This window comes from Hippopotamus amphibius, chromosome 17 (assembly GCF_030028045.1).
Source record: "Hippopotamus amphibius kiboko isolate mHipAmp2 chromosome 17, mHipAmp2.hap2, whole genome shotgun sequence".
Lineage (NCBI taxonomy): Eukaryota > Metazoa > Chordata > Mammalia > Artiodactyla > Hippopotamidae > Hippopotamus > Hippopotamus amphibius.
In genome coordinates this window covers 21086535-21110331 of record NC_080202.1, presented here as the reverse complement: position 1 = coordinate 21110331, position 23797 = coordinate 21086535, and the positions used below count along the sequence as shown (strand labels likewise).

Here is a 23797-nt window from a genome sequence, read left to right as displayed (position 1 = left end):
GCTTAAGCCCAGCAGGTTCTCCCTGGTGGAGGCAAGACGACCACGGCTCTCAGTGCCCACATTGCTGATTACGACAGAGAAGGAGAAGCTGGTGGGAAAACAGCCGTGCTGTGAATAGAGGATCAAGAAATCATGTGTGGGCCCAGTTATGTTACCCTAAACACACACTCAGAGCTTCCTCTTCTCCCGCTGGCATTCCTCCCAGAAACGGGCGTTCCCCTCCAGACTCTATAACATGGGGTTTCTTGTCTGAACCACAGAACACGGATGACTCAAGGGACTATTTTCTCAACTTTCCCAAGAATTATGCAAAGGACCATCTCCATTCTTGGACTTCCTAGGTGGCGCAGTGGTTAAGAATCCACCTGCCAATGCAGGAGACGCAGGTTAGAGCCCTGCTCTGAGAAGATTCCACGTGCCACGGAGCAACTTAAGCCCGTGTGACACAACTGTTGAGCCTGTGTTCCAGAGCCCGTGAGCCACAGCTATTGAGCCCATGTGCCACAACTATTGAAGCCCACATGCCTAGAGCCCGTGCTCCACAACAAGAGAAGTCACTATAATGAGGAACCCACGCACCACAATGAAGAGAAGCCCCCGCTCGCAGCAACTAGAGAAAGCCCGTGTGCAGCAACGAAGACCCAACCAAATAAATTTATTAAAAATAAATAAATAAAACAGTGAGTACCTTTACTGCTTAAAAAAAAAGGACCATCTCCATTCTAGATGCAAGAGAGAGAGTTTCATCCTTTACATCCAATGCATGTCTTTGAACCCCACTGAAAGAGCTGCCTTAGCGGGCAGGGACGACCACTTCTAATTCACCCTGCTCCCACCAGGGAGAGTCCTTGGCCCCTGTTGGGCTTCTCTAAATGTCTATTCATGAAATTAACAGAGGCAGGGGCGACACGTGTTTAGAAGTCAGTGTGATGGACCCCTTCTGGCTGCCGGTCAGGGAGTCAGGGCAGGAATGTGTCACCATGGAGATTGCACTTTAAACAAGGGTCCTGGAGGGTAAGGGTTTGCAGCCACTGAAAAGTTCTAGTCTGACTTCACCTTCGGAAAATTAGTGGGCAGCGCCACCCAGTGGTTAAAAACCACACTGTCTAGCCGCTGTGTATTCTTAGGGGGCGGGCACATGTGGTTGTGTGCAGGAAGGAAGACCCACCTACACTTCAGCGTAGCTGCTGCTAAGGCCCCTCCTGGTGCCCACACCTTCCCACCTCTCCCAGATTTTTCCCCTTTTACAGGGAGCTGAGGCTTTCCATCCACGCTGAGGCAGAACAGATAAAGACCATACTCTCGTAGAACTTACATTTTAATGGGGAGGAGAGATTATACACAAATATAGACAACATCAGGCAGTGATAAGTTCTATAAGAAGAATAAAGCAGAGAAAAGGTGATGGTAAGAGGTGCAAAAGACAACTCTGTACTATTTGAGAAGACCCATCAAGAACAATTTGACTTAAACTTGTCACCCTAAAGAATGTTCTGCTTCTGGCCTGGAGAATTCAGCATATAACACCTAACAAACTGATCAATCTGCAAATAGGTGCTATAAACTCGGGAAAAAGGTTTAAAAATACAGTTGAGAGCACGAGAGATTGTATAAAAGACAGGTTTTGGAGGGATGTTGAAAATTGGAACAAGCAAGAGGCATGGAGTGAGTTCCTAATTTTCGTGGCTTTGGCCTGAGGTCAACTGCAGTTGCTGTGGAGGATGCCGCAAGGTTGGCTACAACTCTGGTAAGAACGCCTGTGGTCTTTCTGGCCAGACGAAGGAGAGGGAGCCTGAGGCAACAGTGACCACTGGAGAGTAAGGAGGAACCCCGGAAAGAAAAAGTCAGCAAAAGGGAATCCCAAATTCTTTATATAAACTTAGCCCAGGTTTTTAATTAACCCTGACCCCTGAACCATACTTACTTGGGGAAAACTGAAAGCAGCTTGCAGCTAAAACTTAAAGAACTAAACTAAGATCTGAGTGGCCTTCCACTGCAAGCATAAACCACTGCAGGCATAAAAGTTCGCAGTTTGTATCTAAGTTAATTGCCTGCAAAAATAAAAATAGTCACCTTTCAGAGCAATATAACAGAATTCAGTCTCTACAATGTAACATTCACAATGTCCAAGATATAATCCAAAACCGTTCAACACATGAAAAGCCAGGGTGTGACCCAGTCTCAAGAGAAGAGGCAGGGACTTCTCTTGTGGTCCAGTGGGTAGGACTCTGCACCCCCAATGATGGGGCCCCGGGTTCAATCCCTGATGGGGGAACTAGATCCCACATGCATGCAGCAACTAAGAGTGCACATGTCACAACAAAGGATCCAGCATGCTGCAATGAAGATCCCACATGCGGCAAAGAAGATCCCACGTGCCGCAACTGACTCGGCACAGCCAAAATAAATAAATATTTAAAACAAGAGAGAGAGAGAGAAGAGACAATCAATAGATACCGGCTCTAAGATGAACCGGATAATGGAATTATTAGACCTTAGGATTTTAAGGCAGCTATAATAACTATTTAGTGAGGTAAAGAAAAACATGTTCATATGAACGCAAAGATAGGAAATCTCAGCAAAGAAACAGAAACTATTTTTTAAAACAAGTGGAAATTTTAGAGCAAAAATGGCTCCTTAAAAATAGCGTGAAAATATATGTGAAATTTAAAAATTCACCAGGTGAGCTTAACAGCAGAATGGTATAAGAGGCGTAAGAGACATGACCCCAACAGTACGTGCATTTTCCAAGCCTTTCCTGGTCTCATCCACTAAGAGTTCTTTGTCCAAGTCAAGTTTCATGGCTGAGCCTCCAGTCAAGAGGTGAAAAAAATACATCACAAAGTCACATGGTACAGATGTATTTGCCTATTCCTGGAAAAGATTGAAGAATGGGAACAATTAATCACTTACCCTGGGCAAAGCATAACCCTGAGCAAGTCCATTACATTCTTTTTTTTTTTTTAAGAACTTTTATTGAGATACAGTTAACAGACAATAAACTGCATATATTTAGAGTGTACAATTTGGTATCCCAATCCCATTACGTTCTTAGCTTCATTTTCCTCTTTCTGTGTAATAACCCCTAAATTGCAAAGGATTAAATAAGTTAATATAAAGAACATATATCTCCTTGATATTCACAGTAATCCTAAAACAAGTTCTCCATGTTTCAATGTCCCTCTCCCTGCCTTAAACACCCTACATACATGAATTCCAGAAAGGGGCATAGTTTTAACGAGAAAAACAAGCAAGAGAACCTGTTGTTTGTTCTCGCTTCCCCCACTGCATCAGGGGCCCCAATAAAGCCTTGCCTGAATTTCTTACTGGCCTCTGGTCGATTTCTACTGATTAAGGAGGCCAAGAACATTGGTCAGTAACATATTTTGTGGCACCTAACGTGGGGCACTTGTCCCCTTCTGGTGAGAGGATCTGGGCACCTCCAAGCACCACCGAACATAGCTTCCCTGTGGGTGACAAGTGGCCCCCTGAACTTTTTTCTTTTTTTAAGCTCTTTATTGGAATATAATTGCTTTACACTGTTGTGCCAGTTTTTGCTGTACAACAAAGTGAATCAGCTGTATTTATACATATATCTCTATATCCCCTCCCTCCCATGACTCCCTCCCACCCTCCCTATTCCAGCCCTCTAAGTCATCCCCCATCATCCAGTTGATCTCCCTGTGTTATGCAGCAGCTTCCCACTAGCTATCTATTTTACATCTAGTAGTGTATATATGTCAGGGCTACTCTCTCACTTCGTCCCAGCTTCCCCTTCGCCCCCCCACCCCATGTCCTCAAGTCCGTTCTCTACATCTGCATCTTTATTCTTGCCCTGTCACTAGGTTCATCAGTATCGTTTTTTTAGATTCCATATATGCGAGTTAGCATACAATACTTGTTTTTCCCTTTCTGGCTTACTTCGCTCTGTATGACAGACTCTATGTCCATCCACCTCACTGCAAATAATGCAATTTCATTCCTTTTTATGGCTGAGTAATATTCCATTGTATATATGTGCCACATCTTCTTTATCCATTCATTTGTTGATGGGCATTTAGGTTGCTTCCATGTCCTGGCTATTGTAAAGAGTGCTGCAATGAACATTGTGGTACATGTTTCTTTTTGGATTATGGTTTTCTCAGGGTATATGCCCAGGAGTGGGATTGCTGGATCATATGGTAGTTCTATTTGTAGTTTTTTAAGGAACCTCCATACTGTTTTCCATAATCCGCCTGATCTTCTTCCCTCAGTGTCACCACATTTGGTGAGTCGGCCTCCCTGGCCCCTGAGGGCCTCAGTACCCTCATTCAGGCAGCACTTTCCCCCTCCCCTTTATCCCTTTCCCTTTCCTGAAATCTCGCTGCCTCTCTCTCTGTCCTCTCCTCTCTCTGTCCTCTCCTCTCTCTGTCCTCTCCTCTCTCTGTCCTCTCCTCTCTCTGTCCTCTCCTCCCCGTCCCATCTTTCCAAGAGAGTGGACGTCAGGCAGCTATAGCATCACTCTTCTCAGCTTGTGAGACCCACGCCCTCTGGCTGGCAATAGCTCACCTTGACGGTGGGAGAGGCTCGCCTCACACTGTGCAGATTCTGGTCCAGCAGAGTCTCCCTGACCCGAGAGTTATGGGAGTGACAGAGGTTCAGACCTCATGTCGTGTAGTGGCGGGAAGTCCGATCGTCCTAATTTTCTCACCTTTATTTTCCTGTCTCCAAAAGAAGTCCCCTGGGGAATGGGCTGAGGCGGCAGATTTCCATATACTGGTGTAGGCGTGCGTGGGAGTCCCACCTCTGGATTAGGGACCCACAGGCGACATACAACTGGCTGGTTTCTTGGCTTGATCACCCTGGTGGGCAGTGGACAGGATGCTCCTTCCTTCACTGGCCTTTCTGGAAGCCACAGGTTGGTACCTGAATAGAAACCCGCAGAGGGCGGGTTGAAAAGGCAATCTCTCTCTTTCTGTCTCTTTCTCTTTTTCAGTCTTTTCTGTCCCTCCTCCCTTTACCTCTCCCTTGGTCCTCCCCCCTACACCTTTAATCTGAAAACTTCTTGTTTGTGTCTTTAAGTTTTGTGATTGGTATCTTTATGATGTAGTTTTGTCTGTCCAACTGCACCTACTGCTGACATTGTGGGGCCGGTGGAGCACTTAAGCCTTGAAATACAAACACAGCCCACATTGCCTGGGACTTCAGCCTTGGGTTACTTAGTGGGATTTTAAAGAACAAAAAGAAAAGCCAGGAGCTTTCATTTTCCCCTCTTCTGCTCTTGCAATGTAACTATTCTACCTGGGCTCCAGGGGCTTGCATCTCTCTACTCTGCCTTTACAATGTAACTATTCTGCCTGGGCTCTCAGGAACAAGGTGATTAATCTGTGGTCCCCCAGACTGGGGGGAAAACAAAAAAAAAAAAAAAGAGGGACATTTTAAAGTCAAGCAGGAAAACTATGAATTTCTGCTGGTTCTGTAGAAATTAACTTGTCTGGCTTAATCGTGGGTTTAATTAATACAGACCTGTCTTTAGAGTCCTCAACATTAAGAACAATATTTTCATTGTACCTGGAGTTACTGGGAGTTGATAAGTGCATATTGTTTCCTGTTATAAAATCTGTCAACAGGGAAAATAACCTGATATGATTAAATTTTTAAGAAAATGTAATTGGGGGGACTTCCCTGGTGGCACAGTGGTTAAGAATTTGCCTGCCAGTGCAGGGGACGCAGGTTCAGTCCCTAGTCTGGGAAGATTCCACACGCTGCAGAGCAACTAAGCCTGTGCACCACAGCTACTGAGCCTGCACTCTAGAGCGCACAAGTCACAACTGTTGAGCCCGCATGCCACGACTACTAAAGCCCATATGCCTAGAACCCGTAGTCTGCAACAAGAGAAGTCACCACAAGAAGCCCGTGCACCACAACAAAGAGAAACTCCCGCTTGCTACAACTAAAGAAAGTCCACGTGCAGCAACAAAGACCCAACACAGACAATAAATAAATAAATAAATAAATAAATTTATTTTTTAAAAAAGCAAAGAAAATGTAATTAGGATAAGAACTTTTTGGTAAATCTATAGAAATAATTTTGTTTCAGAAACATCCATCTTTAACAGTCTGCAAATTGTGGTAATTTGAAACTAAATTAAGTTAAATGATAGGAATTAATTGAATATTCAGGCCATTAGAAATAACATAAAATATTAGAACATTAATTGCTAAATAGGTCTAAATTAATCTACTTTTGTCTTCTATTTATTTATTTAGCTGCATCAGGTCTTAGTTGCAGCACGTGGGATCTTTTGCTGTGGCGTACAGGCTCTGGAGAGTGCAGGGTCAGTAGTTGTGGCACATGGGCTTAGTTGCCCTGCAGCATGTGGGATCTTAGTTCTCCAACCTGCGTTAGGGATCAAACCTGCGTCACCTGCATTAGAAGGCAAACGCTTAACCACTGGACCACCAAGGAAGCCCCCTACTTCTGTCTTCTTGTGAGACAGAAATTAAGCTGTTTGATGTCACCTTGAGATGTTCTCTACCAATTTATGGAATGCTAACACAAAAGACAGTTCATGGTTGCTTAAGGAAAGTAGGATGTATGTTTTCAAAAAAGAAGGTATGAGGAATGGAAATATGTTTTGCTGAAAAGAAAAAAGGGTGACTTTATCCCAGAGCTGGCTATTTCTGAATGGGGAAAGAATAAGGGCCAAGTATGGCTACAGAAAGTTGCAGAAGGTTTGCAGAAGAGGAATATTGAGAAAAGAATTTTGTATGTGGTCAGGATTTTCTAAGGTTGGATTAAATTTAATTAGGTAAGTGGATTTTATTAAGAGAAGGCTGATGCAAGACTAGGTTTGGTTTCTCTCTCTCATAAGAGAACAAAGTTGTCCTGGAATGTTGCTTTCGATAACAGATTTTATGAGTTTCTGTGCCTTTAAGTGATCTATATTTACTTTTGATTTTTTTTTTTTCCCATCTTAGCACAAGGAATAAGTATTGTTCCACAGCAACCTACAATCCTATCTGACAGGGCGTTTTAAAACTTTTTAAAATTTTTGACAGATTTCCCAAATATCAAATTCTAATTGAAATTCTCTTGACTTCCAGTTAACTTTGGGGTGCTTCAAGGGGCCCCTGGAACATTCCAAAGAGAAATCCTAAACTAACTGGGTGAATCTGTAAGGAGAGGTTTGGCAGTTTCCCAGAGAACCCTGACAAGTTTAGGGATGAATTTATCAGGCTGGGGTTGACATTCTCTCTCACATGCAGGACATCATGGTTATTCTGGCCCACTGTATCACCCCGGATGAAAAGGAGCGGGTACTGAGAACGGCCAAGGGACAGGCAGATGGCCTCCAGGCCACGAATCCACGCCACCACACTTATCAGGCGGGTGGGATGCAGTCCCAGAGCGTGACCCACACCGGGACTCCGATGACCGTGTGGGCCAGGCCAGGATGAGACATTATATTACTTGTCTGTCAGGAGCAATGAAAGGTGTATGGTGACGCCTGTGAATTATGATAAGGTCTGAGGGGTTACACAGGAAAAAGATGAAAGCCTGGCAGTCTTTCTGAGCCGGGCAACAGGGGCATTCAGGAAGGACAGCAACACAGACCCTGAGTCCGCAGAAGGGAGGACACTGCTGGCCATGCGTTTTATCACCCAGGCAACTCCTGATACCCATAGAAAATTACAAAAGCTTGAGGCTGGGCCCCAAACCTCACTCTCAACCCTGGCAGAGGAGGCCTTCAAGGTCTATAACAACTGAGACGTAACGGAGGAGGCCACTAAGGATGAGAGGCTAATAAAGAAAACGCAGCTTTCGGCTGCTCTGATCCACCCACCACCTCAAGGGGACCCTGGAGGGCCGAGAAGGCTGGACAGACTACCAAGAGGCCGCCTGGGCCCAAACCAGTGTGCCTTTTGTTGGAAGGAGTTGCACTGGAAGGGGGAGTGTCCTGAGGGCCCTCCTGTGGGAGGGGCAACCCCGACCGGCCCCAGTTCCTTGGGAATCTCTCGGATGAGAAATTCTCATCCGAGAGATTCCCACACACGAACTGACTGGGCCCAGGCGCCTGCCCGGCTTCAGATCCCACCAGATCCTTCCTCATCACTCCAGCAGAGCCTCGGGTCACCCCTGACATGCAGGTAGGAGAACTGAATTTCTTGTAGACACTGGAGCCGCCTTCTCCGTTCTGACTTGGCCGGGGACCCCCTCTCTAACCATGACTGTATGGTGATGGGAGTTGATGGACAGCCAAAGGTAAGGCAATTTACATCTCCTCTTGCCTGCGGAATCAGGTCCATTATTATTACTCACTCCTTTTTGCATGTGCCAGAATGCCTGGTCCCTCCCCTCAGGAGAGATTTGCTAAATAAGTTAGGAGCTAGTATATTCTTAGGACAGGGTGAAGTCCAAGGAGGTAAAGAATTCAAAAAGAGAATGAATCTACTAGTAGCCCCAGACACCCACCTTTTGGGCATCAAAATATTCCCCAAAGGACTTCCCTGATGGTCCAGTGGTAAAGAATCCATCCTGCAATGCAGGGGACACAAGTTCAATCCCTGGTTGGGGAACTAAGATCTCACATGCCTCGGGGCAACTAAGCCCATGCACCACAACTACTAAGCCCGCGTGTAACTAGAGAAGAGAAAACGCACATGCCACAGCTAGAGAGAAGGGCCACGACAAAGAGCCCATGCGCTGCAACAAACGATCCAACACGACTCAGTGAAGATCCCACGTGCCACAACTCAGACCTGGAGCAGCCAAAAATAAAAATAAATAAATAAAAAATTAAAAATTAAAAATACATATATATATATGACCCCAAAATATGCCCCAAGAAATTAGAGAACAAGTAGATCCTGCACTTTGGGACACCTCAGTGCCAGGAAGGGCAAAATGTGTTCCCCCAATAAAACTAAGGTTAAAGCCTGGGGAAAAATATCCCTGGAAGAGACAATATCCTTGAAAGCCTGAGGCCCTGAGGGAAATCCAACCACTGCTCAGCAAATCCCCTTGCAACACCCTGACCCTCCCTGCTCAGAAGCCTAACAGGGATGTGCAAGACTTGTGAGCAGTGAATGAGTCAGGCATCCCTGTTCAGCCACTGGTGCGAAACCCACTCACCCTCCTCATCCGAGGGCCAGGGATTGCCCCATGTTTCTCTGTTTTGGACCTCAACGATGCATTTTTCTGTATTCCCCCACATCCAGACTCTCAATACCTTTTTGCCCTTGAATGGAGGGACCCTGACACCCTGGAGGCTACCCAATATACACGGACAGTGCTTCCGCAGGGTTTTCGGGACAGCCCCCGTCTTTTCAGAAATGCATCAGCAAGGGAACTGAGGGAACTGAGCCTTGAGAAAGGAGCTCTGCTACAACATGTTGATGATTGATTGGTAAGTAGTGAGAACAAACAAGATTCAGATCAAAATACTGTTAGAGTCCTAAGTTTTCTGGCAAAAGAGGGATGTAAAGTCTCTCCAACCGAAGTTCAGATCTCATAGCAAAGGGTTAAATAGTTAGGATTTGTTTTGACCCCAGGGGCAGGAGCCCGGACCTTAGATCGAAAAAGCAATTAGTGCGTTACCATCTCCAACCACAAAGGGGCAACTCTGAGGCTTTCTCCGGATGGCTGGGTTCTGTCATATCTGGATTCCAAATTATGGCCTTATAGCAAAACCCCTATAGAAGGCTCTAAAGGGAGAAGAAAGGGAACCCCTTCAATGGAATAAAGACCATGAGTGGGTCTTTGAGACTCTAAAGACTGAGTTGAGTAGACCACCAGCACTGGGGCTCCCAAATTTGGACAAGCCCTTTACCCCATACATTCACGAGAGCTCAGGGATAGCACTAGGAGTCCTGACCCAAAAGCTGGGACAGGATCAGAGACCAGTAGCTTGCCTTTCAAAACAACTGGACTGGGCTTCCTAGGTGGTGCAGTGGTTAAGAATCTGCCTGCCAATGCAGAGGTCACGGGTTCGATCCCAGCTCCAGGAAGATCCCACATGCCGCGGAGCAACTAAGCCCGTGTGCCAAAAAAAAAAAAAAAAAAAAAAGAACTAAAAAAAACAACTGGACTGGGACTTCCCTGGTTGCGCAATGGTTAAGAATCTGCCTGCCAATGCAGGGGATACAGCTTTGATCCCTGGGCTGGGAAGATCCCACATGCCACAGAGTAACTAAGCCCACACGCCACAACTACTGCGCCTGTGCACCACAACGGATGAGCCCACGTGCCTAGAGCCCATGCTCCGCAACAAAAGAAGCCGCCTCAATGAGAAGCCTGTGCAGCACAACGAAGAGTAGCCCCCGCTCGCCAAAATTAGAGAAAGCCCGCACACAGCAACAAAGATGCAACGGAGTCAATAAATAAAATTAATTAATTAACAAAACAACTGGACTCAGTGACCCTGGGATGGCCAAGCTGCCTGCGGGCAGTACCAGCCACAGCCATGTTGGTTAACGAGGCCTCCAAGCTCACCCTGGGACAACACTTAGATGTGTTAACCTGTCATCAGGTACAATCTGTGCTGGAGGTCAAAGGACATCATTGGTTGACTAGAGGAAGGTTAGCAAGATATGAGGTCCTCCTAATGAACACCCCCGACATTACCCTAAAGGTGTGCCAAGCCCTGAACCCGGCGACTCTGCTTCCAGCGGTCAAGAGTGGAGACTTATTGCATCCGTGTAGAGAGACTATGCAACAGACTTACTCCAGCAGGTCTGATCTTCTAGAGGAGCCTCTTGACAGACAGCCCTGAGGTTGAATGGTTTACTGATGGGAGCAGTTCTATAGAAATGGGAACCCAAAAGGCGGAGTATGCCATAGGGAGTCTAGATGAAGTCACAGAAGCCAAGGCCCTGCCACCCCACCTATCAGCCCAGAAGGCTGGACCAATTGTATTAGTGAGAGCTTTACAATTAGGGAAGGATAAGAAATTAAATATTTTTACTGACTCTAACTACGGGTTCCACATTCTACATGCTCATGCTGCCATGTGGAAAGAAAGAGGAATGTTAACTACTAGAAATTCCCCCATAAAACCTAAAGATTTAATTCTGACTCTTTTAGAAGCAGTGCAGCTTCCGGCCCAGGTAGCAGGAACCCACTGTAGGGGGATTACTAAACTGATCAAACTGCAAAACAAACAGGCAGCTCGACTGCAAGAGCCTGAGCAAGTTATGGCTTCAGTGACTGGCCCCCCTGAACTCCCTAGCCTCCCCCAGGACTCCCCACAGGATCAAGAAAATGCGGCTATGAGCGGGGAAGCACCGGCTAGTACAAAAAGGAGGATAAGGTTCTAATCCCTGAAGCCCAACAATGGAAACTCACTAAGAGCTTACATGATGCCACCCACTATGGGAAGGATGCACTATGGGACTTGATGCAAAAGGCTTTTTCAGGGAAGGGGCTTAAAAGAATAGTGAAACAAGTAACGCTTGCCTGTGATTTATGTGCCCGTAATAACCCACAGAACCATCCAATCCCCTCTTCGTTACTCAGGCCAATTCAGTGCTGAAGGACCTGCAGTTAGATTTTACCCAAATGCCCCTGCGATCACAATATAAATATATTCTGGTGTTTGTTGATAACTTTCACAGGTTGAGTTGAAGCCTTCCCCACCAGATCTGAAAAGGCTGTGGAGGTCTGTAAGTCCCTTTTAAAAGAAATAATTCCTCAGTTTGGACTTCCAAAATCCCTCCAGAGGAATAACAGGCCCTCTTTCATAGCCAGAATCACACAGGGGCTCACAACAGCCCTAGGGATAGACTACAAGCTACACACCTCTTGGCACCCACAGTCTTCAGGGAAGGTAGAGAAAATGAACCACCTTTTAAAGAGCTCTGCCAAGAAACTCATGAACCCTGGACCAACTTCTTCCTCTTGCACTCCTCAGGGTCCATGTACCCCCCAGGAGTGGGCTGAGACTTAGCCCATTTGAAATGACCTATGGGATGACTTTTCTTATGACTGACATTCCACTGGGTGAGGACGTGAACCAGACCCTGTGATATACTATTAATCCAGGACAAGTTCAGAAGGCAATCTAGGTCTATGCCCACAAGGCTTTGCTGGCTCCTCCTAAAACTACAGAGGAAGGAGCAGTTCCTTCACAAATAAACCCCAGAGACGGAGTTCTTCTTAAAACCTGGGAAGAGGGGCTCCCCCCAAGACCAACTACCACCAAAACGGAAGGGCCCCTATAAAGTAATTTTAACTACGCCCACTGCTGTCAAGCTGCAAGGGGTACCTAGTTGGGTACATGTGGCCAGACTAACGCTTTTACCGCCAGATATCCCAGAGGTCACAACAGGAGAACAATGCCCCTTGTGGTCCAGTGGACGATCTGAGACTCCTATTCAAAAGACAGGCACCATCAACAGGTAAGTAGAATGACGTAGTGGGTTGGCTCCTACCTGAAGCCTTAACGGGACTTGGGACCTCTCTTGTTCCCTTGGCTTCCCCGGTGTTTCTTGACCATCGTCTGGCCCTTGATTACCTTCCCGCAGAGCGAGGCAGAGGTTGTGCGACAAGTAACACGTCCTGCTGCACTTGGATCAGTGTGACAGGACATGTAAAAGGTAACATTAAGGAAATATACGCCCAGGCAGGGTGGCTTCATAATTTTGGCAGGGGCGACATCGCCTCCCTCGTCTGGTCAGCAGTTAAGGAAGCCCGAAGTTAACCTGGTTCCTTCCCTTTCTAGGCCCTTTAATGGCTATTGTTGGTCTTCTTTTTTTCAGCCTTTGTTTGTTTAGCATTTTGGTTAAGTGTGTGTGTTTTAGGCTCCAACAGTTTGAAGTAAGGCTCATGACAGCTCAAGGAATTCAGCCCATTCCAGCAGAAAGTGGTCCAGGTCCCTACAGGCCCTTGGAACAGTCAGAGAGGGACTTCTGCACCTCTAGGGTGGGCTAGGGTCTGCAGCCCCTGCCCAGCAGGAAGAAGTTTCAGAAGAAGAGACCTTTGGCCCCTTGCCCTTCAGAATAAGGGTGCAGAGTCTCTCAGAGGGGAATGAGACAGGCTGGGACCTGGGAGCCTCTGCTGCAGTGCTGCAGTGCTTATACCTGGACACACCTCTCCTCCAGCAACAAAATACAAAGAAACTGTATGGGACTAAAAATAACTACATGCACAGCACAGCTGGGGCAAATTCTGGACAAAAGATACAAAGAGACCAAAAAGTGGAACTGCCAGGGCCTGGAGCAAAAGCAGGGTACTGGACATGCCGCCTGCACACACCACCACATAAAGGGCGGGCAAAACACTCAAGCCACCCCTCTGGCCCAGCCCCTGGACACACCCCTACCTTCACCCCATACAAGGAACCAGCTCACCCCGCACCCTCGGAGCCAGCAAGCAAGGAAGCCTGTTGTTTGTTCTCACTCCCCGCTGCTGCAGGGGCCCCAGGAAAGCCTGGAAACAAACAAACAAAAAAATCAACAAGACTCAGAGGCTGACTGCCTCACCCAGGGTCCCGAACCTGGTAAGCTGGGGAATGTACCCACCTCTCTCCACTCCACATTTCTCACTGAAGTCACAGGTTGGTATGATGGACTTTGGCTTGAAAAGATCGTCTGGGGTCAGATTGTCAAGACTTTTGAATGCCGTACAGAGAGATCTGAATTTTATTTTTGTATGAAATGAGTTATTGAAGAAAAGTTATTGAAGAAAAATCATCTTCAAATCATGTTCCAGTAAGTAATTCATTGCTATGTAACAAATCACCCCAAAACTTGGTGGTTGAAAACAACATGACATTATCTCTCACGGTTTTTGTGGATTAGGAATTCAAGAAAGGCTTGGCTGGGAGGTTCTAATTTGAGGTCTCTCCTGTGGTTACAATCAGATATTCTCTCTCTTTCTCTCTCTCCCTCTCCCTCCCCCTCCCCCCTCCCCCTCTCTCTCTACCTTTCTGTCTCTCTCTCCACATGGTCTCTCCAGCATGGCAGCCTCAGAGCACCTACACTTCAAAGGTTGCTAGAGTGAGTATCTCAAAAAGAACAGTAAGAAGCTGCATAATCTTTCTCTAATCTAACCTTGATTCACTCACATCTATCTATTGAGACAGTCACAAAGGTCCACCCAGATTCAAGGACAGAAAACATACTCCTCCCCTTGATGGGAGAAACATCAAAGAATTTATGGACATATTTTAAAACCATTATATCCATACAATAGGAAGAATAATAACAATATCTATCTCAGGGAGGTTGGTATGAGGCTTAAATAATATAAAGTATATCTGGTACACAGCATATTATCATAATTCCAGCTCTATGTGACTTCTGGCAACTTGATTAATCTCACTGCTCCTCAGTGTCCTCACCTATAAAATGAAACTAGTAATTGTACCCCCACCATAGGACTGTTGTGGGGATTAAATGAGATGATACATTTAAGCATTTAGCATGGGGACTTCCCTGGTGGCCCAGTGGTTGAGGATCCACCTGCCAATGCAGGGGACACGGGTTCGAGTCCTGGTCCAGGAAGAGCCCACATGCCGCAGAGCAACTAAGCCCGTGCGCCACCACTACTGAGCCTGCGCTTCTAGAGCCCACGTGCTGCAACTACTGAAGCCCGGGCGCCTAGAGCCTGTGCTCCATGACAACAGAAGCCACCTCGATGAGAAGCCCGCACGCTGCAACGAAGGGTAGCCCCTGCTCACCACAACTAGAGAAAGCCTGTGCACAGCAACAAAGACCCAACTCAGCAAATAAATAATAAATAAATAAAGCACTTAGCATGGTGCCTGCCACATAGTAAATTAGAGCTCAAGGAATTCCGATTGCTGTCCTTACTAACCATTATTTATTAGAGCTATTGTTATATTATCATCAAGAGTCTTCACCTACATCACCAAAAAGAAGGACAAGAAGGAGGAGGGGGAGGGGAAATGGTAAGAATCACACATGAGCAGAGAGCTGATGGTTCTCAGCTGATTAGGCAGCTAGATATGAGGAAGGTCCCAGAACCAATCCTCCCCACCACATCCGACAAAGTGAGCCAGACACTCAGGGGCCAGAGGTAGAGTGCTGTTGGGCTGCTAAAGAATGCTGTCCAGGGATTGACAACGCTGAGTCTTTGCTCAGGCAAATAGCCTCGGGGGACCAAGCTGAGCACAGCCTCACAGAATTTCTCGGCAGGAGATACCCAAGGTCAGACAGACTGGCAATACCAGGCACATCTGCCCAGGGGAACACCCTAGATGGGGCTCAGAGTCTGGGGTCCAAGCTCCTGGAAGGTAGTGTCAAGAGCAAGGCCAGTTCTCGGTCTTTAAAGAAGTTTTAGGAACCCCTCAGAGACTAGGATCTCATAACTGGAATGAGACCAGAAGCCCAGTCCTGCAAAATGGTATACACCCTTGGTGGATGGATGGGGAGACACCAGGGAAAGACTCAGGCTTAGAATTCAGGGCAAGACAGGACCTCAGTCCTCCCAAAGAACAAGTAATAGGAACTCAAAACCAAGGTCAAAGTAGAAGCCGTGTTCTTTTAACTGGATCCTGTGGCAAGAAAGAGGTGAATGCAGGGAATAGTAACAATTGCTACTTACTGAGCATCTTTTATGTGCCAAATGTGGTACTAGGTACCTGGGGGTGAGGTGTGTGACTTGGAGCCCAGGGACCAGCACTGGGGCATTGTATCTAGAGTCTGGCTTTAAAAAGGCCCCCCGGGGGACTTCCCTGGTGGCACAGTGGTTAAGAATCCACCTGCCCAGAAGGTAAAGAGAAAACTAAAGCGTTTATTGGGAAAGCAGAGCACACGCAGAAAGATGCACAGGTGAACTCAACAAGAGAGTCATGAGAATTGCACCTTTGGGAAGTTTAAATCAATTAGAAGGGGGCAGTTTTGCGGGTCTTTGTCTTCCCTCTGGCCAATCATCTTGTTTTGCTCCCCAGGCTAATTTGTCTTAGGGTTCTCATCTAGGTGCGCACGCACCCCTCAGTCAAGATGGATTTCTGTGCAAGGGCATCTGGGCGGGGAATGGCAAGACTTATTATGGCCTGGCCTCCCATGCCTTTTGACCCCTGAGGAGCCTTTCTGCACATGCATAGTGTCTCCCTTGCCCCCAAGGAGGGGAAATATGCCTTTACTCAAACAGGGTTGAGCCCCTCTTTGTTCCTGCCATGCCTGTTATCTTAAGGTGTCCACAGGAGACAAAGCCTGGCTGTTTACCCTGTTTCTGTTATTTCTATTTTGAAGAGCAAACAGGAGGCTGATTGTAAATGCCTAACCTGGAGCCCACGCATCTCCTGCTTCAGAGGGATGGGGAATAAAAAAATTCAGGCAATATTAAAAAAAAAAAAAAAAAGAATCTACCTGCCAATGCAGGGGACACCGGTTTGATCCCTGGTCCGGGAAGACCCCACATGCCTCGAAGCAACTAAGCCCTTGTGCTACAACTACTGAGCCCACACACCGCAACTACTGAAGCTCACACACCTAGAGCCCATGCTCTGCAACACGAGAAGCCACCACAATGAGAATCACCACAAGGAAAAGTAGCCCTGGCTCACTGCTACTAGAGAAAGCCCACATGCAGCAATGAAGACCCAACACAGCCAAAAATAAATCAATTAATTAATTTAAAAAAAAAAGTCAGGGTAGTAGAGGAAAGTGTGTCCTGCTCCACATTCACGCCTGAGAGTGAAAATGGATAGTTTAGTGTCTGCCCACCACATGGTCCTAATGGCATTGTCTGTCTCCAGGGCCCCTCCTGCACCTAACCATAGAGATTGGTCCACAGAGTTAACATACAACCCACACAGGGCCAGACTGAGTGTCCCCTCTCCCCCCCACCCTGAGATTAGTTATGAATACTTGGAAAAAGAAGCTTACTCTTTTCTGGCGTTGGCTGAGCTAGAATAACAAAAGGCTTGAAAAGCCCATGGTTTTGTCCCTTTCTCCCATCTCTCCATAAAGGAAGCCCATCTTCAGGAGAAGAAAATTGGGCAATATGCAGAAGAAGCAGAGATGAAAAGTGGAGTGCAAGAAACCCCTGATGACATTGTTTGAGCCTCTGGATCAAGCCAGACCTGAAGCTCGGAACTTTGTGCACATTCCAGTTCCATAAGTCATTGTTTCCTTGTTTTTTTTTAATTTTATTTATTTATTTTATTTATTTTTGGCTGCATTGGTTTTTTGTTGCTGCGTGTGGGCTTTCTCTAGTTGCAGCGAGTGGGGGCTACTCTTTGTTGCAGTGCACGGGCTTCTCATTGCTGTGGCTTCTCTTGTTGTGGAGCACAGGCTCCAGGCACACAGGCTTCAGTAGTTGCAGCACGCAGGCTCAGTAGTTGTGGCACATGAGCTTAGTTGCTCCATGGCATGTGGGATCCTCCCGGCCCAGGGCTCGAACCCATGTCCTCTGCATTGGCAGGCGGATTCCTAACCACTGCACCACCAGGGAAGTCCCCATTGTTTCCTTTTTGATTAAGCTCACTTAAACCAGATTTCTGCCACTTTAAACCAAAAATTAATAACTCCTCCACTGATGTGTAGGTAGAGGTAGGAGGATCCTCATGAGAGAGAAGAAGGCAAAGAATCACAGACCTGACCAGCAGCAGAGTGAACGGTGGCCCTTCGCATTGCTGAAAGGACAGAGATGCGGCTGCACTTGGAGTTGACACAAAATCAGAGGGACAAACCACTTTTCCTGAATCTACTACAGGAAGGTTAACTTAGAAAAGAAAAACATTGGTCTTCCCTGGTGGTGCAGTGGTTAAGAATCTGCCTGCCAATGCAGGGGACACACGTTCAACCCCTCGTCTGGGAAGACCCCACATGCCTCGGAGAAACTAAGCCCATGTGCCACAACTACTGAGCCTGCACGCCTAGAGCCCATGCTCCACAACAAGAGAAGCCATGGCAATGAGAAGCCGGCACACAACAACGAAGAGTAGCCCCCACTCACCACAACTAGAGAAAGCTGGCGTGCAGCAACGGAGACCCAATACAGCCAATAAATAAAAAGGCTGACTAGGGATTGGCCATGCTGAATCATTGCTCAGGGAAATGGTGAGCTGGGTCACAGTGTAGTGGTATAACCTGGGCTGCAGCGGGGTTGCCTGGGCGAAGGGGGGATGATAGCATGGAACTTGCAGTCAAGATGAGGAGCCCCCCGCCCACCCCTCACCAGGGTCATATCAGCTTGTCATGTGTGCCTGTCATCCATCTATTGGCACTACAATTTGGGGGCCAGGTATACTGTTTTTAAATGCTAACACCTTTAGGAAACTAACACACCTGCTGGTGCTGTCCATTCACACCATCCTTAGAGATGGAAAGTTTTGAAAACTAGGAAGTGAGAGTAATTATGGATTATGGGGGATTTCCTGGAGAAGCCAGGCTTGAATTAGGCACTTACATGAGGGTTCCTGAAAACAGTTTCCAAGAGGAGAGGTGTCCGTATCTGCCACAGTCCAGTTCTCATCCCAACCTCTGCAGAGAGACTCATCCCTCCCCAGTGTTGCCTGGGGGGTATCAGCGGGATGTGTCCTACAGCTCACCGGGGTCCAGAAATAGTTGTCTGCTCAGAATTTCTCTGATGCTCCCAGAGGCCCATACTAGCTCTTGGCTAGGACTTCCTGGGGACAGGGATCTCCCAAGTGAAGACCCATTCTCCACTCCAGCAGTCACAGCCCACTTTCCCAGCTCAGTCCAGCCAGCCTTTTCCAAGTCTTTTCCGAGTCAGTGCTGCTTGCCCTGCTTTGAACTGGGCTAGAAATCAAGATGACCCCCGTCCTTGGGCATCCTCGCATGCAAAAAGACTCCAGCTCGAGGTCCCCAGCCCGTGGGAGAGCTGATTAAACTTGGTGCAACCCCAATGCCACAGCCTTGTGGAAGTCCAGACCTCCATCCAAGATTTCTCACTCTCCAATCTCCCTCCCCAGTCAGGAGTCCCACACAAACTCAGCATCAGGTATCACCTTGCTGGACCTCCTCCTTGGTAAACCAGTTTCTCTCCCTGCCCAAGAAAGAAGGCCAGGGCCAGTGCCTCCCCAGAAGGAAGAAGGCATGATGCAGAGACAGGTGGAGAATGTAGAAACCCTGCTCCTTCCACCCCAAGAGGAGTGGCAGAGGAGTAGAGGGTGAGAGCTCAGGACAAACAAGCGGAGAGCAGTGTGGGAGGGAAACCTGAAAAGAAGCTTGTGTTCAGCCTTAGTAATTGTGGTGCCACCATACAGTGGGATACTACACAGCAAACCACTGATGAATGCAATATGAATGGATTTCACAGACATGATTTGGAGCCAAAAAGTCAGACCCATAAGAGTAAATGCTATGTGTCCATTTACATGAAGTTCAAGGACAGTCAAAACAGTCATAGGCATCAAACGCTGGTTACCTTTGGGGGATGGATATACACTACAAGAGAATGTGGGGCAGGGTGGGGAAGGGAGCACTATTGGAATTCCCTGGTGGTCCAGTGTTTAGGACTCTGAGCGTCCACTGCTGGGGGCCCAGGTTTGATCCCTCTTCAGGGAACTAAGATCCCACAAGCCCTGTGGTGCAGCAAGGAAAAAAAAAGAGAGAATATGAGAGAAACTTCTGGGGTGCTGAAAATGTTCTTTATCTTGGTCTGGGTGATGGCTACACAAGTATATCATGTGCCAAAATTCATCAAGCTATAAGATTTGTACACTTCGCTCTATGCAAGTTACACCTCAATAATCTTTTTGATAAGGACGTGGTAAAGCAGAGACAGCAATTTTGTGCTACTACCTTGGGAGCTGCACATCTATCAGGAATTGTGCAGAGGGCACTGATGTAACCAGACGTGACTGCCTGACCATACTCTACTGCTCCCTGTAGTATATTCTGTACTGTACTTTATACATGGCATTTTTAAATGGGAAAGGGGTTATGGGGAGGAGATGGAGAAAGGCCCCTGGCTGTAGAGGGGTATGACCCTCTTAGGGACTCACCCAGGTTAGCCTATCCGCACACATGCAAATGCAGGACACACCACACACAAGAGTTAACTGTGGGGAAGGGAGCACTATTGGAAGGCAGGCTTCCACATTTTATTCCCTGATGGGATATGTTGGGGTATTTTCCTATTTTTATCCCCTTTTCCCTTCCCTCATGCAAGCAGATAGCCTGCACCATGCAGCTCCTGCATCCCTCTCAGGGGAGGGATGAGGCAGGGCAGAGAGCAAAACTGAAGGTCTCTTTGGCTTGTGTGTTCTAAAAGCCTAAGCCCCCTGCACGAAGAATAAAAGAAGATTCAAAGCATATTTCCTTAATGTCTCCACCAGAATTATTCAAGTGTGGATTTCTTCCAGGACATGAAGAGAGTCCTGCTGGGAGTTTGGGGTTAGATGCAAACTATTACATTCAGAATGGATAAACAGGGACTTCCCTGGCGGTCCAGTGGTTTAGACTCTGCGCTTCCACTGCAGGGGGACTCAGCTTCCATCCATCCCAGGTCAGGGAACTAGGATCCCACGTGCTGCGTGGCGCGGCCAAAAAGAATAGAATAAACGAACAACAAGGTCCTGCTATATAGCACAGGGAACTGTATCCAATCTCATGGGATGAACCATAATGGAAAAGAATATAAAAAAAGAGGATGTATATGTGTATAACTGAGTCACTTTGCTGTACATCAGAAATTAACACAGCATTGTAAATCAACTGTACTTCAATTTAAAAAAAAAAGATAATGAAACACTCTCAAAAAAAAAAAAAAAAACAAACAGGGGGGACTTCCCTGGTGGCACACTGGTTGAGCTCCCAATGCAGGGGCCCTGGGTTTCCATCCCTAGTTGGGGAACTAGATCCCACACTCTAGTTCCCATGAGAATTCTCAGTTCTAAGGAGCCTGCGAGCCACAACTAAGGAGCCCTTGAGGCAGCAACCTAATTAATTAATTAAAATAAGAAAAAACAAAACAGGGAATTCTCTGCCGGTCCAGTGGTTAGGATTCCAGGCTTTCACCGCCAGGGGCCCAGGTTCGATCCCTGGTCAGGGAACTAAGATCCCACAAGCCATGTGGCACAGCCAAAAAAAAAAAAAAGAGAGAGAGAGAGAACCTTGGTTTGGGCTGGAGGGAGGGAGGTGCAGCCTGGGCATCCCAGCATCACTGCCAGGAAGCAGGTGTAAAAGAGAGAAACAAAGAGCATTTCTCACCAAGAGTTCTACAAGGATTAGGTCATAACCCCCTGTAGTCTCTGCCCCACAGCACACTCTGAGAGGAAATTAAGATAACAACAGGATGAGGCACTCTGCTTCAGACAAGCAGGCCCCTTTGTTGGCTAGATGTTTATCTCAGGAAGAATTTTAATGAACCCAGATTCTCACATCTTCCCATACAGATAAAAGCACTAAAATTGTGAACTGGTGGTATCTGTTCTTTGTGACTAGCAGTGATTTTTACCAAGATGTCGGCTTGACTGCACGTATTCTGTAGCCCAAAATCATGCCTGTACTGACTTCTCCCCCACCTCTTCAGTGCAGTTTTCTCAGAGCTACTGAGAGGCAGTCTCCCAGGCTATAGCCTTCAGTAAGTCCCTGGATGAAACCTGAACTCACAACTCTTACACGGTGTGTTTTTCTCTAGGTCAACACAGGGAGACCCCAAAGAAGAAGGGCTGTGGAGAATACCCCAGCATATGGGCCACAGCAGCCCTGGGGAAGGTCTCTGTGTCCTCAAGTGGGACCCCAAACTATCGGAACACCACCAGACCCCCCGTCCATACTAACCCCAGGGAGGATGACTCATCAGTAACCAGTGCGGACAGATCATCATATGGGCCCCCCAATGCCTGGAACACCCCAGAAAGGCTGAGGTTACAGTTTCCTACCCGGCCAGCAAAAGGGCAGGATAAAAATATACTTCAGACTAGGTTATAGCGGTAAAGGTTTCTTTCCTATAAACCTAAGCCTGTAGACTTAGATTCCAGCTGCAATTCTGGGTACTCCCGTATTAGTTGAATCTGTTTTCATGATCTGAATCTTTTTGGTGTTTGTGTTTTACTTGCATAATTTTCATTAATTTTTTTTTACCCTGTGTCTCCTGCATGGAGACCCACAAGGGAGGAGTCCGCTGAGGGTGTTCCCGCTGTGGCTTCCCCGAGACTTTGGTCTGACCACAGACTTCCCTGACCCTTCATCCTGAGGTTGCACCACAGTGGGACCTCTGGCTGCCTCCCTCCTGGGTTCAAAGAGCAGCCTATGGCTCCCGGTCGCAGGACTGGCAGGGTGCCCACCCACATTTTCTTGCTTTACTGCAGAACAAGAGTTCCTGCCGGCACTACCACTCCCCCTCCCCCCCCACCCCTCACCCCACCCCCACTCCCCAGGGTAGAGGAGGGGGAGGGGAGGGGCCTGTTCCTCTCCAGCCAAGCTCCGGAAATCCCCCACTGCCTAACCAGCCCTGGCCTTGCTCAGTCTTGCCTGCTTACATCTCACAAGGGCAGGGGACTGTCCTCCCAATCCTGCCTGGGAGCGTGAGATGGAAATTCTGAGTCATGGAAGTGCCTCCACTTCCCCTTTTCTAGCTGGAGTTCTCCCCGTCACTTCCTAAGAAGCATCAGTTTCCAAACCCATTTCCAACCCCCACAACCCTGTCACAGCCCAGCTTCAAGAAGCAAGAGACGGGGCAGTAGGAAATGAAAAGGAAAATAACACTCGCTGGCCCATCTTTTTATATGTCAGGTGCTTTACACATGTCACTTAATCCTAATATCTACCCTGCAGAGCCTGAATTTAGCCATAGGACATTCAAGAAAACTGGAGAATTCAGAGAGTTCAAGCAACTTGCTCCAACTCACACAGCTAGTCAGTGACCAAGCCAAAATTCAAATCTTAACCACTGCGCCACCAGGGAAGCCCAAAATTCAAATCTATGTCTGTCTGACTCCAAGGCTCCCAGTTGGGACCAGTCAGTGCCGGATCCGCCTTCCCTGTGGTCTCTATAGGCCATCATCATGGAATCCACACTCCCAGCTCAGCATCCAGGGGTACTAGCTGAGGAAGGTCTTATCCCGCCCCCGCCTCCCGCCCCACGCCCAGTCTGTTTCTCCATTTCCAAGGCCCCAACAGAGGAATCTTTTCAGTCCAGCTCATCCTTTTAATCCAGGGCACACAACCACTGGCAGTCCCTCTACTGCAAGCACCTGTGACTCTGCCCCAGAGCCCACCCCTAGCAAGATGGCAATGCTGGAGAAATCACCCTGAAGCAGCCCTCCATCAATGATAGACACCTGGTGGGAGCAAATGGCTCAGCTTCTCGCCCCTAGGGGAATACTCACAGTGCTCCAGCCGTCTCCCAGAGGTCCGCAGCAGGGCTGAGTCCACGCTGCTTCACTACAATGGTAATCTGCTCGGTAAAGAACCCTGCAGGGGCATCCTTCTCTTTTGTGTTTCATTTCTCCATTTCCCTATTGGAAATTCCCGGGATCACATCCCGTTGAAGTACTTACCCTCACATCCTTATCTCAAGGGCTGCTGCCAGGGGAGCCCAACCTCAGAAAGGTATGAGAGACAGAACAGTCAAGGATGACTCCTAGGTTGTTGGCCTGGCCAGTAGAGCTTCATCATCTTAGCTTAAGCTGCTACATGTCCTGAGCATTTGCCATGTGCATCTGGCTGGGCCCATGACAGAGAGTTTGCCGAGTAACTATCCCAGCCACAGTGCGCAGTGTACGGGAGCATGCCCATGTTACCAATAAGGAAACAGGCTCGGAAAAATTCAACCCTTTGCCCAGGGGCAGACAGCTAGTAAGCGGTGGAACTGGTTTTCAAGGAGCTGGAAGTGAGAGAGGTGGCAAGTCCCTGCTGCTTTGGCTGGGCTGCCCAA

The 23797-nt window shown here is 47.6% G+C and overlaps 1 long non-coding RNA gene across 3 annotated transcripts; it reads right to left on the bottom strand.

Moving 5' to 3' along the window:
- Positions 1 to 1160: 1160 nt before the first annotated feature.
- On the bottom strand, positions 1161 to 23607 carry LOC130840544 (uncharacterized). 3 transcript variants are annotated; one of them, XR_009050025.1, is made up of 4 exons: positions 23421 to 23607; positions 8644 to 8742; positions 4691 to 4905; positions 1161 to 2874 (listed from the first exon to the last, which is right to left on the bottom strand). It is a non-coding gene; the product is annotated as an uncharacterized LOC130840544 (long non-coding RNA). The 3 variants fall into 3 exon arrangements; XR_009050027.1 differs by lacking the exon at positions 23421 to 23607 and adding an exon at positions 23250 to 23364; XR_009050026.1 differs by lacking the exon at positions 8644 to 8742.
- Positions 23608 to 23797: the final 190 nt, after the last annotated feature.